Source organism: Neomonachus schauinslandi, chromosome 9 (assembly GCF_002201575.2).
Source record: "Neomonachus schauinslandi chromosome 9, ASM220157v2, whole genome shotgun sequence".
NCBI lineage: Eukaryota > Metazoa > Chordata > Mammalia > Carnivora > Phocidae > Neomonachus > Neomonachus schauinslandi.
Window position 1 is genome coordinate 93347490 of NC_058411.1, and position 15135 is coordinate 93362624.

The following is a 15135-nucleotide window of genomic DNA, read 5'->3' on the forward strand; positions in this document are numbered from 1 at the left end:
TGTCTTCAGAGGGCACTTATAATGGGATCCTTATGCTGGCTGCCTCAGTGATGGATATGTGACCTAAAGCCACTCTCTCCAAGGGAAACAGTCCCATTTACCACTCATCACCAGTTGCTATCTTGTTTCTCTCAGGATAGCGTTCCCAGAAGACTTCTTCAGCAGGAAAGAAGCTCTAACATATTAGGGAACAGAAATACCAGAAGATTCCTACCTTAGTCAGCTCAGGTGCTATAACAAAATACCACAGGCTGGGTGGCTTCAACAGCAGAAATTTACTTTTCACAGTTCTGGGGGCTGGAAGTCCAAGATCAGGGTTGTTGACAGATTAGGTTTGTGGTGAGAGTTCTCTTCCTGGCTGGCAGATGGCCACCTTTTTGCTGTGTCTTCACATGATAAAGAAATAGAAACAGAGAGACAGAGGGACACAGAGAGATATCTCTTCAAAGGCTATATTCCTATCTGATTAGGGCTATACCATTATGATCTTGTTTAATCTTATCTCCAAATATAGTTATATTTGGGGCTAGGTCTTCAACATATGAATTTTGGGAGGATAGCAGTTCAATTCATAGTAGATCCCATGTACTGTGCAGGTGAAGAGGAATTCAGGGAATGTCAATCCCACATTCTGAATGTGCATTTTCTTTGCACGATCATGTGACAGAAAAGGACTTCTCTGTTTTGTTTAATATCTATCATCATCATGAAAACATTTAATGAACATCTTCCTGTGTGCTAGGAAGCACACAATATGCTGTGTCCTGGGGCGTGAACTGTTCTTCGGAAAATCCGTTGCCTCCATTTGTAAGCTCATGCTGTGTTTCAGGTCTCCTGATGGCTTTTACCTCAACCATTTGGCCAAACTTACCTCTCACATAATATTCCAGTATGAACCACTCACTGTACTTCATTTCTTCATTCTACAAATGCTTCTGAGTGCTAATCACGTGCTGGGTATGTTGTAGGGATAGTGGAAACAGAAGCAATATAACCTAAGTTTCTGCTTTCATGGATTTTAAAGCCAATATGGGGTTCAGACAATGAACAAACAAAATAACATGCTATTGGTTAGTAACCCTTATTGTGAAGAAATAATAATAAGGATAGGAGGCAAGAGAGCAATTTAGGTGAATATATGTGCTATTTTGGATAGGGTGGTTAAGGAAACTTTCTTGGATCATGTGGACATTTGAATAGGGACTTGAATAATTGAGGGAGGAAGCTGTGTGACTATTTAGGGAAAGGGCATTTCAGGCAGAGGGTAGAGCAAGTGCAAAGTTGTTGAAGTGGGAACATGCTTGAGGTATTTGTGTAATAGTAAGCTGGCCAAAGGGGATGAGTGAAGTAAACTAGGGAAAAGAAAGATTGAAGAATTTAATTGAAGAGATAACCAGGGGCCAGACCATGTGAGATTGGGGGCGGAGCATGGTAAGCATTTGATTTTCAAGTAGGTAGGAAACCCTTGGAGTAGGGGAGGGAGATTGGTGGCTGTGTTTAGAGTAAGAGGTGGCAGGCCAGTGTGGAGAGAAGAGGTACTCTTGCTTTAGCAGTTGTCCAGTCTAGAAGACCCATCTCTGCCTCACTGGTATGCATCACTGCGTTCCCGCTTCCTCATCTCTACTCTCATCTCCTTATTCAGCATCATTCCACTTCTCTCCACTTAATCAGTCCTTTGTGATTCTCAGCTCACCTCACTGACTGATTTCATTCATGTTCAACATGTTTTACATTTTATTTAATATTGCAGGTGACTTCTTTTCACATCTTTCAAGTACTTTAACATTCTTGGTTTCTGCCAACTAAATCCATTAATTTTGAGAATGATTTCCTAAATTTGTATTATTCTACCTTACTGAAATAATGTTATTCTTACTTGGAGATTTCTGACTACAAAGTTTTATCTAAATGGAATGCACAAGAGAATCCAGAAAAATAAGCCTCTGGTCTGCCAGAAAAGATGCCTCAAATCCGTGCCCTAAAGTTTGCATGTTTTTCTCCTACGGTCTCATCTCCACAAATGACCGTTAGAAGAGATACATAATAAATGTCCCTGGCATACTGTGGCAGGAAGTTTCCCTCCTTTGTTTCTGGGAATCCCACTTATTATCCCACTGAGTGTGAAGGAGAATTTGTTTTTCCCCAGCTGACAGGATAGACCACTCAGCTCCGTCAACATGATGTAGGGTAAAGTCAGTCCCATATATCTAAACAACTCCATCAGTAGGAAATAGTTGGGATACCCAAAGGAACTGAATAGGACATTTTGACCAGAAGGAGGAAGGATGTACCTGACATTTTTTAAAGTTTAGAAGTGAGAGGTCCTAGAAGGGCTATAGTTGACAGATTAAGAAGAATTTCTAGTTCTTAAGTGTTCTGTTATTTTCCTCCACTTCCATTTCTTTCCGCTGTCCACCTTCCACGTTGTCTAACTCATTTCCATCTCTCTACCTGGGGGAAAAGAGGGTAGATTTTGTATATCAGTCTAATCAGTTTATTATTTAAGAGCTAGAGGGAAATTTCTGGAAATAATGAAAAAATAAGACAAAATGCATAGAAGTGTCTTAAGAATGTCTGCTAACTCATTAGTCTTTGTAATGGTGACTGCATAATACACATATTTAACTTTAGCATCTATTTTTTATGTTGAAGAGTTGGTACCTGAATTAATCAAGAATAATGAGCTGGCCCTGAAAATAATGAGCAGTGTCTAAACCACTATGGCGTAGGTTTTCAATGAATGTCTCCTGAAATGAATTCAATTTCAATACTAATCTGTCCCATTAAATGAATTATATAATCTGTCCCAATAAAATAAATTATATAAAACTTGTAAATCCAGCTCATAATTATGACAGCTGTGAAAACATAAGAAGGCCCTTGGTAGACTCCTTAAAGAGAGTGAAATGGATGTTTTACTCAGTTTTCCAAGAGGCTGTTCCAAACAAAAGGTTCATGGCAGCCATACTCTCAGTTTCGAAGGGGGAAAAAAATACTTTACTTATATAAAAATCCAATAGAAACAGAAAGAAGAAAAGGAAATCTGCATGGAGATGAGGGCAACAGTAAACAGTGAAGGAGAATAAGTCAGAGTTACATCAAATTGGGTACCTACAACATCCAGCCTCATCAGCTGGGGAAGCCCCACGAAAACAGCTAGGTTGGAGTCCTGATTGGGAGACCTGGGCAGTGTCCTCCCTTCGAGTGAGACTTCCAACTGACCATTCCCATAAGGGCCTATATTTATAGGGCAAATGTTGGGGGTCTGAACTTAAACATTTGTTTGCCTACCTGCAGTTTGGAGCAAGCTGCATTCCTATGTTATCATGTCTTTTTACATATTAAAGCCTGGGCTAGGTATGCTTGCATCTCCTCCCAGGTTCCATTCTGTCTGGGGGCCCGCCCAACCTGGAGCGAGAGGAGATGCAAGGCAAAATTTACTGCTCTTAGCATCCAGACCAGAAGGGCCAATTTTGACCCGGAGGCCAGCTAATGTCAACTAACCAGGCTCCCAAGGTCACTTATGCTGCAGAAGTCTCACAAACAACATTCTTCAGCCTGCCTGCGTATGTTCAGGTCTAAATGGGCGGTTATGCAGGATAAATCACAGAAACCTCCATCCATACAATACAGAGGCCCCTAAACTTGGAGAGATCTGGCTTGAAACTTGCTACTACCAGTTATCAGTTTTACATGAGGCATAATTTTCCTAAGTATTTTCTTATCTATAAAATGGTAATAATGACTGATACCCCTCTTAGACTTTGACAAGAAAGTTCCCTGGCCTAGGCCCCACCCAGTTCCTTTTCTGACTATGCCCCTCCACAAGGTGTGAAGAGTTAGCAGGGCCAAGGAGAAATGAGTCCACAGTGCCCCAACTCTGTCCCATAGCCCAGCCCTGAGCATTGAGGCCTCCAGATTTTCAGGCTTGTGGGGCTCTGAGCCTGCCTGAGATGACCTAGGAGGGGCTGCTTTAGAGCTGGAAGGGGTATGTTCTCCTGGGGATCCACAATGTGTATTTCAGGTGTCTTGTGCAGGGTAAGTGGAGTCTGAGGTAAGAAAAGTGGGGTGCACCTGAGATGGGTACCCTAGTTGGTAAAAAACCCCAAGGAGTTAAGAATATGAAAATGGAACCTGGAATTTTAGATAGTTATGAAGCATGTTTTTTAAGGTAGGGGATAGACTGTATTGTATTTAGTGTGTTGTTAGCTTGATTCAGTATTATTTTTAAAGATTATTTATAATTTGAGAGTTGCAGATTCACATGAAGATGTAAGAAATAATACAAGGTGTCTCTTGTACACCTTGCCTAGTTTCCCCCAAAGGTAACATTTTACAAAACATAGCATAATATCACAACCGAGATATTGACATTTATATGATCCAAAGATTATATTCTGATTTCCCCAGTTTTACTTGTACTCATTGTTATGTATGTGTGTATTAGGTTCTGTACATTTTACCACCTACCTAGGTCCATGTATTTGCTACCACAGTCAAGACACTTCTCATACCACAAGGACTCCTTGTGGATTTATTACTTTTAAAATATATAGACAGAATGTCCTACCAAATGAGGGGAAGTAGTATTGAAGTTAAATGTTTGGTCTAGGCTAAATTAAGAATAAAGTAATATAACACTTCTGAAAGGGAGAATGCTTCCTGAGACAAAATGCTATTAACCCCATCATTCCATTAGGACGGGTTTTTCTCCCACCTACACTTAGAGATGGGATTGTGGAAGGGTTGTACTTGAAACCGCTGCCTCTGATTCTTAGGACAGGCTGTTTCTCTGTTCCTTATTGCTTAACACTCCAAATCTACATATTGTTTGCTCAATACTCCTTTTGTTCTTCATTGCTCAATACTCTGTGTCCATGAATACAGGAAAGCTGACATGTATAACCCTCATATTTACAGCAAAGCTCTTGGGCTTCCTGGGAGCTATGATTTCTATAGAGTTTATAGAAGCGTTGAGAGCCATCCTGCTAATCTTATTAGGACCTGTAAACTTCTCAGGCTTACACTCTACCCTGGATATAGACTTCTTGGACAATTCATAAGGCATAACTAATAAGGCTAACTCATGTTCTACCAGAGCCATTAAACAAGGCAGAAAGGAAGTTTATTACCTGTTAATAGTGGGAGTTACTGTTGAAAGGTGTAGAAAAGGAGAAAACACTAGGAGAGGAAGAGATAAAAAGTAAGACCCTTATGGAACATAATCAAGTGGAGTTAGGTTATGTCAGGACTCAGGTTTGGAACAGTTCCACCCTTGAACTCCCTGTAGCTTGTCCCAGAGGTTCTGTGGTCTACCCTGAAATCCCTGTGATGGTTGGCAGGAGCCCCCCTCCATCAGATACAGCCTGTTGGATAGCTGACAGGCTGACTCATTCTTCAAGCTCTTTTTTTCCAGTCCTTTGGCTTCTAAGTCTTTGCATTTTCAGCAGTTGGTTGACTCCTAACAGGAGCCAAGACCTAATCTGGGAATGAAGCCAGGACCCAGGGCATCCAAAAGGCAAAAATTGGCTGTGAAAATAAACCTAGCACTTCCTTGGGGACTCTGGTATGTTAACAGTGTTATAGAAGCAAACCTGTTATTTATTTTGGGGTCTGAATTTATACACACACACACACAAATTTATATATATCTTGAAATCAAAGAAGTTTAAGAAAGATAATTTCTGATCTTCTAGGGAAGGAGCTCAATAGATAATGACTGAAATTATGAAATCAAGAAGTAGCAGCGCTGTGAGTTATAAATAGGGCCTCCTCTAAGGTATGTTGGATACAGGATAATAATTTCAAGTGCCTTTTTTTACATAAATAATTCAATTTAAAATGTGTGATAAAGTTCATGCGCCCATGTAAAATATCTGGATTTGATTAATTACAGATGTAGAGAAGAGATATTTACATTTAGCGTTGTGTTCTTTATTGTCAACCGTGACATCCTTGCCTAATTTTATATCTCCCCACCCCCCCTGAGAAAAAAGATAGCAAGGCAATATATTACTACTCACAATGCAATATTTCTTCAGAATCTGTTTGTATTGAAATAATATAGATATTGCTCTACAGTTCCCTAATTCCACTTATTTAATGGTGGTTAAACCGTTACTTTCTGTGAACACTGGTTTCCAACGACTCTGAAAAGCTGCTGGTATGTTGCACTGATAATGATCACAAATGCAAGTCTTACCTAAAGTACCCAGGAGTATGTGAATGAAAAGTAGTTTTCTGGTTTTGTTAAATTTACAGTTCAGAATTTCATAATATAAATGTGTAATAATATCCTTCCAACTGTCTTTTCTGAAATGCTTTAAACTATAATGCCCCTGTTCCTAGGATGTGCTCTATTTTGATGTTGGCCACATCTCTACTCTCTATCCACCATCACCAGCAAAAGGTAAATAAGGGGAGTTGCATGGAGGACGAAGAATAGTCCCATTCATAAAAGGACTGTCTGTCTCTTGTCTAGCACAGCTGAAGCCTGACCCTGGAGCTTGATATCTCTTCATCCACTGGAGACAATTAGAGAAAATGGTTGAGAGGGGCCTATTGGTAGTATGGAGTGATAGTGTCAGGAAGTCTGAAGGAGATGGTACGGCAGTCCTGCAGGACTGCCTGACAGTGGACAGCGCCAGTGGCAAGGGCATCCAGACTAAAAAATCCGTGCCATCACCACCAACACCACACACCCCACACCCCACATTTGGGTGCTATCTTCCTGAAGTGGTAGGATAAGTGGAACATGGATGGCTGAGATCCCTGGCACAGACCTGTATATGCGGCTCTAGGGCGATGGTCAACAGCGGAAAGTTGGTAGCCCAGGGTCTAAACTCATCCTGTGTCTGACGTAAATGAAAGAGGCACCCCAAATCAGCAAGTAAGCACCATCCCGATGGTTCAGTCTTCTTTTTTTTAAAATTTTTTTTTTTTTTAAGATTTTATTTATTTGCGAGAGAGACAATGAGAGACAGAGAGCATGAGAGGGAGGAAGGTCAGAGGGAGAAGCAGACTCCCTGCCGAGCAGGGAGCCCCATGCGGGACTCGATCCCGGGACTCCAGGATCATGACCTGAGCCGAAGGCAGTCGCTTAACCAACTGAGCCACCCAGGCGCCCCCCGATGGTTCAGTCTTCTAAGATCCCAAGAAAGAAATACTTGTGTTGTCCAGCAGGAGTGATCTGATGTTAGGTCACTGTCCTGGAACTTGACCCATGCCTGGTCTAATGGTGGTAGTGGTCAGAAACTTGAAGAAGAAACAGTTAAAAAATGTAAATATTCTTTATTTCTCATTTATACTTAGAGAAGAGCTAGGGAGGAAGAAAGGTAGGGTCAAGGGATCACTGTTTTTCGTAACAAATCTTGTACCAGTATATTACTTTTTAAGTTCTATACTTGGATTACTTCAAAAATAAAAATTAGGAAGAATATATAAAAACAAAATAAAATTGAGCTATAGCATGTTGGCTTTTTTATAATCTTCCTTTTCTATCTAATGATGTATCTCGAACATTTCCCCATATTCTTATAAAATATGACTTGATGATTAAATTGTATTCTACCGTACAGATGTGCCATAACTGACTTAACAGTCTTCTTATTTTGGATATTTAAGTGATTTCCAGTTTGTCTTTGTGGAATGAAAATCAGCAGGAATTCAGCACTTCCACATTCGGAGTCAGATGGACTTGCTAAAAATGACTTTTCATTCTGTCTGTTGCTTCTAGCCCTTGCTGTGTCTGGAAACTTGCTGTATCAACCCTCTCCCCTTTTTCCATTAAGGGCACAGACCTTATTATATGGCGGTGTAGCTAAAGTGTGACTGCAGCAAGGCCAGGTGGACCTGGATTCAAATCATAAACCTTCCATTTTTCAGCTCTCAAAGACTCAGTTATCTTATATTTAAAATAGGGTTACTATAAGGATTACATGAGACATTGTATCTAAAATTATGGAGCCTACTTAGTTGATAATAGTATTATCGTTTACTGACTCCTCTTTGACACCTCTTTATTGAGTGTTTTAATGTGGCAGACATTGTGATAGGTGCTGAAGATGAAAAGATGGGAGAAATGGGGGAGCCCTGGCCTGTAGCTTTTACAGTGTTGCATTATAGAAAATCATCAAATGATCATGTTTTAAAAAATTCAGATTGTTGCCATGCCAAATGCCGAGAGAGAGAGAGGGACCTGGTGCAATGAGTACCTGTCAGAGGGGATATGATATAGTCAGAAAGGGGCCTTGTGTTCTCACAGGGGTATCAGTCTTTGCCCTGTGATTCTGGACAAGCAGAGGGAGATTGGCATCCACCAGAAGACACAGTAGTTGCTTTAAGATTTTTTTTTTTTTTCTTTTTTGAGTCCCACATCGGGCTCCCTGCTCTGGGGGAAGATTTTTTTTTTTTTTTCGGTCTTCACTCTCACCTGAACAGAAACTCTATGAATGTGACTTTGCAATGAAACACTGCAGACTGGGATCCGCGGGACATGTCTCACTCTTTCCTGCCCACTGTGCATGGCCTTTGGTCATCTTTCCAGTTAGCCTTTGCACATGCCTCCAGGATGGACCATTGTTAATGTGCTTCTTTGACGAAGGTCTATTGTCTTCCAACTTCTTCACTGTGCCACCCTGGCAGTCTTTGTATTGCCAGGGCTTAGCAGGGTACCTGACACACAGTAGTTTCTCACAACATGCAGAGCAGGTGGGCTTAAATCTAATATAATATTTTAGGGCAGGAAAGACGACACCTGCCCAGGAAGATGTAGGGAGGAAGGAAGAGAATTTCTGGTCTCTGAATATACTAGAGCCCTAAGACAGTTCAGTGTGAAAAGAAGTGGGAGGAAAATATAAAGAGGCAGTGCTAGAAAGGTTCTGTGAAAAGGTGGGGGTGGGTTCCCCAGATAGGAAGAAGTGAGGTACCTAGGGAAGAAAGGATGTGCAACGTTGTCTGCAATAGGAGTATCCATTTATGGCTGTGCCAGGAGCAGGGAGAGGCTGGGGTGAGGCTGTTAGGTAGATCAGAAGACGATAACACTGGGAAAGTAGTTGGAGCTGAGTTCTGAAATGCCTTCTGTCGTTAATATTAGAAACAAATTTTTTTAAAAAAAGAACACAGGCTGGAAAAAAGCAGAGAGCTTTGAAAAGATAGAATTTAAGTACTGCTAATTACCTGACAGCACAGAAAAATAACACAGAGCAAAACAAATCCTCCCAACGGTGACTAGCATGCTTAAGGATCTTGAACTTCACAAGCCCCTCAGGAACTAAAACTCCCAGGATCTGATACCCTTGTTCCTGACCTTGTAATCCCGAAGTTAATATCATCTTCAGTGTGTGAAGGTAAAGGGATCTTTAGACCCGAGAAATATTGCATCTTATTATTTATTTAAATTTGTGGTTAGTTTTTGCATCTTTATTTTTAAAATATGTAAACAATAAGGTTTTGTAACTTTACTTCATGAATAAATTCCTCATATTAACACATTTCTTCATACACCAAGAGCTTCGAAAGTTTATTTGTATAAACTTTCAAGTTTATGCAAGAAAGTAAGAAATCTATTACTGGAATAAATAGGGGCTTAATATGCTTGCTTTCATTCCATGGTCTATGGATTGCATGTAAGTGTTATGTGTACATATTCCGGTGTGTAGAACTGTGGTTCCCAGGAACTCACTTCATTACCTGTCATCCTAATTTCTAGAAACACACATTTGGGTTTATATTGGCTGGGCTGTGAGGCTGCTGGCTATCTAATTCTGGTCCCTTCTCTGAGGATTCAGAATTTTTTTTTTTTTAAGATTTTATTTATTTGAGAGAGAGAGAATGAGAGAGAGCAAGCACATGAGAGGGGGGAGGGTCAGAGGGAGAAGCAGGCTCCCTGCTAAGCAGGGAGCCTGATGCGGGACTCGATCCTGGGACTCCAGGATCATGACCTGAGCCGAAGGCAGTCGCTTTAACCAACTGAGCCACCCAGGCGCCCTCTGAGGATTCAGAATTTAAGACCTTGGCCAGAACAGGTTTTTACCAACCAGTGGACAGTCATAGAGATTTTGCCATCAAACATTCTGGTTTGGTGTCAAGCCTGGGGAAAAAAAAAAAAGGTGTATGAATCAGAGTCCTAGAAAACAGAAGATACAATTCAAATTAGGATTATTTGACAAGGGTTTATTTACAAGGGCCTAATTACAAAAGTTCAAAGGACTGAAAGTCATATAAGAATTTCTGAGAGCTGAGTAAGTCTTTTCATGCCCAGCTTTGCATATCATTGTCTATTTGGAACATAAAATGCAATGAACCTGTGTGCATATATCAATTATCTTACATACAATTAAAATGAATCAAGGAGTGGAGAATAAAAGACTAAAGAAAACTTATCATAGCAGTCAGAATGTGTTGAAACCAAATCGTGGTTCTTTAGAATACCTTGCCTTACGTGGGAGCACAGTTCTGGAGAAAAGTAGCAAGTTCTTTCTGCTTACATGCACACTTGTCTGCTGCTGGAATGTACCAATGGCATCTTCATTCTCTGTTTCCAGCTCAGCTCTGTCTGCCTTATTGATTGGCTGCCCACCAAACCAGGAGCTGATATGCCTTATTGAAAAACCCAGTTGTTCACAATAAGTTTTCAGTAGTTTACTAAGTGGTATAAATATTTTAATCTTAAACAGCACTATAGTGCCTGCCCTGCCACTTCAAATTAACCTCACTCTCGTTCTTAGTCCTGAGTCTGGGCTTTTCATTGGCTGAAGTGAATGCTGTAGTTTTAGCTGCCCTGTTTTACAAAAAAGGTGCCAGGCAGCACCAACTAGCACACAGCATTAGGAGACCGTGGCAGAGGGAGGTGACAGTCTCTTCTGAAAGTTTTAACGTTTTGCTTTTATAAAAGCAAATTTACTTGTCTAATGTTACTGGGTTTTGTGTAAAATGTGAGGTAGGGATCTGATTTCACTTTTTTTTTATATGAAAATTTCCCCCAGCACCGTTTGTCGAAGAGCCCACCCTTTCTCCACTGATTTGCAATGCCACTTTGTTAGAGATCACTTTTCTTTATATGTGCTGGTAAGATTCTGAGCTCTGGATTCTGTTCTACTGGTTGTTTTGTTTTATTTCTAAATCAGTGCATTCCTATCAACTCTCTAAAGTAACTTGGCTTAATAAACCTTGCTATTTTATTTTGTTAGCTAATGTTTCCTCCTTTAATCATCAGGTTTTTGTAATATTTTTTCATTTTTTTCTGTTCTAAGAAAATTATTAAATTGAGTTATATTTTTTCCATGAAAAAATGGTTTTAGGATTTTCAGTAGAATTACATAAATTTATAGCTCAATTTGGAAAGATCAATATCTTTAAATAGTATCTTCTTATTATAAGCATGATATATTTATCCATCATTTATCTTCTTCAATACTTTCAAAAGTTTTATGATTTTCTTCATAAAATTGTCCACATATGTCATTCATTCATTTACTTACTATTTTTTTTAGAAGGCTTACTTTTCAAGCCAACAAATTTGCTAGCATACTTGTATCATTCTTGATTTTAAAGAAATACGGGCTTTTTTTTTTTTTTTAAATCATTACTAGTTATGTTTACTGTAGGTTTTTTTAGGTATGTTTTTGTTAGGTTAAGTAAAGTTCCCTTTTAGACTTAATTTTTACTATGACTAGATGTTAAATGTTATTGAATGCTTTAACTCATCTGTTGAGATGGCTATACGGTTTTCTTCATCATTTGGAAAATTATGCTAATAACTGATTTTCTAATATTAAACCATTCTAACATCTCTAATATACATCTAAGTTGATTATGATGAACTTTTATATATATTTATGTTTGTCTTGATATTTTATTTCAGATATATGCATTATTTTGTGAGAGGGATTAGCCTATACTTTTTCATTCTCATACTGTTCTTGTCTGATTTTAGGTCAAGATTTTGCTATCCTTATAAAATAGTTTAATAAAGATTTGCTCATTCTTTGTTCTTTGGAAAAGTTTATAAAAACATTTGAACATTTGGCATAAATTACTAGTAAGTAATTTTATAGGAACTTTAAAGTTTGTCTAGGTTTTCAAATTCATTGGCATAGTAATTAAAAACATCCTCTTGTTATCTTTGAAATGTGATTATATCTCTGCTATGATGTTTTTTGATTCCAAATATTTTATATGTGTTCTCTTTTTTTCCATGATTCCTAAAATATGTATGATATGTATATGCATGTCTATATGGGCATGTGTATATGTGTATATGTATGTGTGTGTGTGTGTGTGTTCTTTTACTGTGAAAAACCTGGCTCCCAACAATTCCACGTTTAGCTATTTGTTCAATTCTATAATACATCTAAAGTAATATTAGAATGCTTCACTATACTCTCTAGTGACAATTTTTATTAGTAAGAATGCTTTTGTTCCTAAAGATGGTTTTGTCTGGGGGTACCTGGGTGGCTCAGTCGGTTAAGCACCTGCCTTCGGCTCAAGTCATGATCCCAGGGTCCTGGGATCGAGTTCCGCATCGGGCTCCCTGCTCAGTGGGGAGTCTGCTTCTCCCTCTCCCTTTGCCCCTCCACCCCTGCTCATGCTCTTTCCCTCTCTCTCAAATAAATAAATGAAATCTTAAAAAAAGATGGTTTTGTCTGACAAAATATAGCTTCACCAGCTTTTACCCTTTCTTTCCTCACCCTCTCAATGTCTTTATGTTTTAGCTTTGACTCCCGTAAACAGCTTGTGAATTTTATCTACTGGGACAGTCTCTGTTTTGAACCTGTTATTTTAGCTCATTTACATTAATAATGATTATTGTGGGTATTTGGGCTTATTTCTAATATCTTATATGGTGCTTATCATGGTTCCTATTTGTTCTTTTTTTTTTTCCCTTCACTTCCCCCACTCCTATCTTGCTTTCATTGAATTGATACACTTTTTGCTCTTCTTGTTTGGAAGTTATATATATTATGTTTGTTTTATATTGTTTTTTAAAGGTTGCTAGTCAAATTTTGATATACATATATAGTTTAATAATGTCTAATATTAATTAATAACTCTATATGAGAACTTTAGAACACTTAACTCTAATCAACAGCTTCTCATTCTAAAATGTTATTGCTAGCAAGTATTTTATTTCTGCCCTGTCTTTTACTGTTTCCTCCCATCCATTGATTCATATCTCTAGGTTTATGAAAATTTCAAGTGCTTCCTGTGATTTGTTACTTGCCACCATATGAACTTTTAAAGGATGAAAGAGCAGCTTGTCCAACTTCACAATTGGATATCTCTGCTAAGATCCCACTCCCTCAACACTATGTAAAAAAACAGTAATTGATATTATTTTTATTATTAGGCATACATAATTGTTTTTGCATAATGAAATTATATATATTTGAATGCATGTTCAATATTTTAGCTATAAAGATACCAACTATATGCCTGAGAAGTTTTCCTCTTATTCTAAATTTCAGAGAATTCTCTCATTAGAATTTCAATTCCACCAAAGAAAGATGATGTGCTGAACTAAGTAGTTTATTGATAGCTTGATGTGAAGGAGTTTATCAGTATTCTATGGAAAGACATAAAGTGAGATCTGCTTCTAGCCAAGTGAACTCTAGATCTAGAGTCACACTGGAAAGGAGCATGGAGAAAAGAAAGCCTGGCATAGAAACTTGTGAGACTTGAACAGCCACAACCCAAGGTACTAGACACCAGAGGTGGAACCTGAGGACAGGGTTCAAAATGGTGATGAGCAGCAAATGGTTAACATAACCTCATTCTGCCCTGTTGTCTAGGTCTATAGCACTTGTGTGATTCTTCCATCAGTTTTATGGATCCCCTTTTGGCTATGAATCAAGGCACTGAGGAAGTGTCAGTGTGAGCCCTCAAGGCTGGGATGGGAGGGCAAAGAGGAACAGATTTGAATGAGCAGGATCCATAATCTGTGAGCAGAGTAGAGTAGGGAGCATAGCCTCGCCCAGCAAAATGTATTTCTAGATGCCAGTATTCCAGTGTGATAATCTTAAGTGTCAGATTCAGAGGGTCAGTCCAGGCTCAAGCCATCAGAAGTGTGCAAGAAGTCCAGAAGCTCAGGTGTTGGTGAAAACAAAGTACAGATGGTCTCTTAAACAGTGATGGTTTGCTTTCCTTTGGCTTTTTTGGACCACCTAGTGCATGCCAAGTAATTCATATATATTATCTCTAATGTTCTCAAGAATCTTGGAAAATTAGGGTATTCCAATCCCCATTCTACATGAAGAAACAGATTAAAAGCTTATTAAGAGATGATCATTTTACATCTATCCGTCAGCAGAACTAGGGTTTAAATACTAGTTGTTTTTTTTTTTTTTAAGATTTTATTTATTTATTTGACAGAGAGAGAGAGATAGCGAGAGCAGGAACACAAGCAGGGGGAGCGGGAGAGAGAGAAGCGGGCTTCCTGCCGAGCAGGGAGCCCGATGTGGGACTTGATCCCAGAACCCTGGGATCATGACCTGAGCTGAAGGCAGACCCTTAACGACTGAGCCACCCAGGCGCCCTAAATACTAGTTTTTACTTTAGCATCTGCTTTTTCCACTACAGCCTCCCTGCCCCCCCTGCCCCCCCGCCACCATCTCTCAATGAAATTGAGTTCTGTTCTTTTCATCTGGGTCTTGACTCCAACCATGGTTAGACTGAAAAATACACATTTTTCTTTCTTTAAAATATATTGTGAGCTTTGCGCAGTGGCAGTATCATAGCCAATGAGGTTTATCCGAGGCGCGATTATTGCTAATTAAAATATATTGTGGATGGATTTTCTTATTCTGCACTCATTTCACATCCTATTTCTCAAGACTTTTTTTTTTTTAAATAAATTGCAGTTTTATTGAAAGCTCTATGGACACATGAGGAACAACTGAGTCCTCAGAGGAGGAGGAACCAGGGAGAGTTACAGACATGTGATATTGGAAGGGGATCTTTTTTTTTTTTTAAAGATTTTATTTATTTATTTGAGACAGAGAGAATGAGAGAGAGAGAGCACATGAGAGGGGGGAGGGTCAGAGGGAGAAGCACGCTCCCTGCCGAGCAGAGAGCCTGATGCGGGACTCGATCCAGGGACTCCAGGATCATGACCTGAGCCGAAGGCAGTCACTTAAC

The 15135-nt window shown here is 39.2% G+C and overlaps 1 non-coding gene across 1 annotated transcript; it reads left to right on the forward strand.

The window, feature by feature from the left end:
- The first annotated feature begins 14709 nt into the window (after nucleotides 1-14709).
- LOC123325725 lies at nucleotides 14710-14852 on the forward strand. Its single transcript, XR_006540596.1, has one exon. It is a non-coding gene; the product is annotated as a U4 spliceosomal RNA (small nuclear RNA).
- Nucleotides 14853-15135: the final 283 nt, after the last annotated feature.